This window comes from Pagrus major, chromosome 18 (genome assembly GCF_040436345.1).
Source record: "Pagrus major chromosome 18, Pma_NU_1.0".
Classification (NCBI taxonomy): Eukaryota; Metazoa; Chordata; class Actinopteri; order Spariformes; family Sparidae; genus Pagrus; species Pagrus major.
The window spans coordinates 30,463,423-30,467,971 of record NC_133232.1 but is presented as its reverse complement, the minus strand read 5'-3'; positions in this window follow the sequence as shown (position 1 = coordinate 30,467,971).

Below are 4,549 nucleotides of genomic sequence, written 5' to 3'. Positions count from 1 at the left end.
TAACCCGGAGACCTCAACGACCGCGCAGCGCTATCCCGGTAGTGACCGGCTGCTCGCGGCTTCACCAATTATAGACGAGTTGGGCTCGCGGGCTCCACATCGGATGTCTGAAGCTGCGCGGGGTTAACAGAGAACTTGTTATGCGTGCATTCGTGGATCTGTCGAGCAGGAGACGAGCGGTTCCGCACATGCACTGTGACAACTGCGATAGCACAGATGAAGGAAGGCACGTTGTTTATTTCGTAGGCCTGATTTTTTTTTTTTTTGTTGGAGGGGGGGGGAGAGAGAGAAGAATGTCGTCTTCAAAGTGGGCATACATGGTCATCTATCTGTGAGGCACATCGGAGATTATCGACCCTATTTAGGCCGCCATGCTTTAAAGCGACGAGGATGTCCCGTCTAAGTTCGTGGTTCACCTGGTCAATACTGAACGTCGAGGCTGGGAAGGCGGCGGTGGTGGTGGTGGGGGGGTGAAGGCTGAGTAAGAGGAGAAAAAAAAAAAAATCAAGCGCATTATTCTTCCATCTTGGTGTAAGTAATGAATTATTCTACAAGAAGAAGAAGCGGAGGCAGGATGGCAGCTGATCACAGGGAGAACAGTGAAGGGTGATGGTCTCGCTCGCCGGGTTAACGGATGGCCCGATGCGCCGTCCAGCTGGTGTTTTAAATGTGAAGTGTTGAAATTGAAACGCATCACTTCGTGTAATAGTTACTGTGTCAATGCCTGCTGCATCCACAGCCGACACGCATGGACAGCAGCGGACCCAAGTGTGTCATCTCGACACACAACTTGGCTTGTCCATACATGTGACACGATCCGACATAACAGCGAGACATCACCGCAACTACTGTGGCTCCCGCAACTAGAAAATACAGATATCCAGGTCAAAGTTTGGCAGAGTTTTACTCGCCCTCAATAGCGTTGTGCAATGCCCCCTTTAATGCCCCCTGCTCGCCCGTAACGCCTTTGTTATTAGTAATCGCATGGTATTGCACCGTCTTACCTTGCGCTCCGAGCTGTCTACAGCCACAAAGCCCTGCACACAGCGCAACAAGCTATTGTTGTCTGCACAGAGGCGTCCGTGCGGGGCCAGGGATGTGATTTTCAAGTAGATTGAATACAGTATGCAATTTTGGCTTGTCCTCGCGATCTTCCCTTATTGCCAGTTTTCGGTCTGCAGCAGCTGGAGATGAAAATCGCGCACCCTGGGTCCTAGCGCCGGGTAAAGCCCTACAGGTGAATAACAAACAGACTGCTGCTCGGTGGGTTTGAATCTTTAATTGCAGGGGACTTCGCTGGAGTCACATAAATAGTCCTTCCAGGGCCAGACTGTCTCGCTTTTTTTTTTTTTTTTGTCTTCTAACCAACAAACATTTAAATATTCTGTTTGGATGACATTTACAACAAAAAAAAAAAAAAAAAGGTGCCATGTCCAATTACTTTAAAGGTGTACTGACGGTCTGCTGTCACGCTGAGAGTGATCATTTGTAAACTGCTTAAATGCCACATTATCAAAAGTATTTGTTTTGCCATTTGGTCTTACACAAAATATTGTACATGGTGGCACACACAGACTCTGGTTTAATCTCCAATGGGGCCATCCATGATTTAAAAAAGAGATAAGTGTTTAAAATAGCGGTTCCAACAATTGGCAGGTACACTCACCGGTTTATTGAAGCCATACTTAGGCAGCAGTTACATTAAGCGTTTAATATCTGATTACAATGGCTGCATGGACCTACTGGGCACAGTTTCAGAGGATCTGTTGGAAGCGACGGTTACCGCTTTTTTGCTTTTTCATGACACTCAAGCAGAGGCTACAGTAAACCTACTGTACGTCAACTCTGTCATTCAGTTTGCATATTTATGAAAGCTGAGAGACTCTGCTTTAAAGGTGCACTATATAGTTTTGGGGGAGACATTTCAATCAGAAGAGAAAGATCTTCATTAACTGAGGGTAATAAAAAACCAGGAGTCTCCCGGTAACATCGGTAGGGTTGGCAAGTATGGTGTATTGGGGTTTGCCGACACGGTTCAGTTATGTCGTTTTGGGGAAGAAATTTCAATCCGAAGAGAAATAAACAAACTCTCTTTTGTTTTCATGACTGAATAAACTGAATAAACAAACTGAGCTTAAAGAACAACACAATTTCACACTGTTTTACTTTGTTTATATTGGCGGACCCCGCCACCGTTCTAGCTTCAAACAGTATTTTCCTCTGAGAACAGCTTGTTTATTCAGTTATGGAAAAAAACAAACATATTTCTGTGTTTGTACTATTACCTCATTAATATTGTAAATATTACAATTCTGAGTTTGAATTTCTTCTCCAAAACAAAACCGCACCACAGGTTCCTCTTGCTGACTTTCTATGAGAGCTGAACAGATACATCAGCCGGGCCAACGTTAGCTAATTGCAGATAAATTGGATTCGGTGTTTATATGAGCCAATGGAAGAAACTGAAGTACCGAAATGGCAAAGATGTGTTTTCAAACAGCGTCCATTCTTTAGTTTGTCAGAGAGTGTAGCCACAAGCTCATTTTTAAGGCCCTGACACACCAAACTGACATCAAAGAAGTGTTGTGGCGCAGGCCGACTGTTGCGTCGCCTCATATCACGAACGCATCACAAGGGCTACAGCCGACAGCCGACATGCTCGTACGTTCTGCACCTGCATGAAAGGAAATACCTCTCTGTGGATATACAAACCATTGTTATGGTTAAGCAGCATTTTTCGACACCGCTCTAGCTAATATAATAGCTTCTAATCAGGAATATGTCTGATATGAAGTTGCAAATGTCGCTGGTGAAGAGGCTAAAGGAGAAAAATGAGGAGAAACTGCGCTAAATGGGTGAAACTACAGCGACAGACTCAAGGGGCTTTCCCTTTCCTTTTCCATTTCTCATTATAGAAAGCCGAAGTCACGCCCTTTCCGGTTTGCCCCATATGACCTAATTCCGGAAAAACTTTTTACGGTAGTGAATGAAAAAGGACAAATATTTAACTCATATTAAACTTGAGAAAGTTGCAGTTTGTCATAAAGCAAATGAAATATAAGACGTGAAAACATGTAATTATAAATAGACTATACAGCCAACAGTCGCGTTAACAACGTTGTCCTGTCAACGTTGTTAACACGGTCACCAAAACCTGTAACTCAAACATTGTAGAGCTGCTCCTGTATATTAGCAGCTGACAAAACTGACAAGCTACCCTTTCACATAACTGCAGTTGTCAATATGGCCAGATTTGTTGTGATTTTCATCTTTCTGAGCCAAGCGAGACGATGTAGTTCACTGAGCGCTTTAACACAAAACTAGATGGTATTTCTTGACTTGGAAAATTATCTTTTAAATTGACAAACATTGTATGTGTGATTCATGTAACAATTCAAGCAGGATAGAAAAAACAATTTGTCTCTCTCCAGTCACTACCATGCAGATTTTTTGCTGAAATAAGGTCCCATGGGACAAACCGGAGGAGGTGTGTCCTCGGCTCTCTATTTGCACTCATCAGCTTACCTGAACAGCCAATCAGAGTGATTTCTCACACTGACGAGCCAACGCCGATTCTACATGCTCAATTGGCCAAAAAGCTGCCGTAAAGCCATTACAGCCATGGACGCCCACTCAGCCTGGTGTGTCAGGGCCTTTAAACTGTACAATGTCTTGCCTTGTATATTTCTTTGTCGCAGTTGTTGACAACATTATCAAAAATTTGGGATGCATCATAATAACACATCACCAGTATCGGCAAATTGAGGGATTTCAAATGAAATATTTGGCATGGGGTCGAAAAGTACGCAAATGCAGATGCTTCAAGCAGGATCGATTTCACAACCATAGCTTACCAGTTTGACAAAGCTATAGCTGGATATGTCCGTGTGCATCGACATATTTATGACACTTTGTCAGTTTTCTCTTCTCGTCTTTTTCTTTTTTTCTTTCTGTCCTTTGTGTATTTGTTGGGGCTACAGTTTCTATGGTATTTGGTGAAGTGTTGTTTAGTGTTTGTATAATATGTTTGGAGAGGGTTGGCAGTGTGGCTTAGATGCCTCTCTACTGGATATCAGAAGGCCAATATTATCAGCCGGTATTGGCCTGTCACACATACATATTGGTCTTGGCATATACGTTGTCTTATATGCACCGATATGATTTTTTTTTTTTTTTTTAAAGAATATAGAAACAGATGTCTGTGTTTAATTTAAAAAAAAAAAAAAAAAAAAAATTCCCCAGTTATCAAGTTTTCTTGACAATAAAGTTCATTGTTAAAGTGTAAATATCTTGCCTGAGTTACACGCTTTTTCAAAAGTGTTTGATAACCACATTTGAAGGATCATTGCAAAAAATGTGTATATCGGCCAAAAATCGATATTGTAATGATTTACTCCCCAATATCGGTAGCGGCATAGGCCCCACAAATTGAGCATCAGTCAGTTTACACTTTATGTAATATTTGGTAGTGTTGTTTGGTATTCTTTATAATATTTTTGTAGAGGGGTGTCAGTGTGGATTGATGTAGCGGGAAGCTTTGAACAGGATG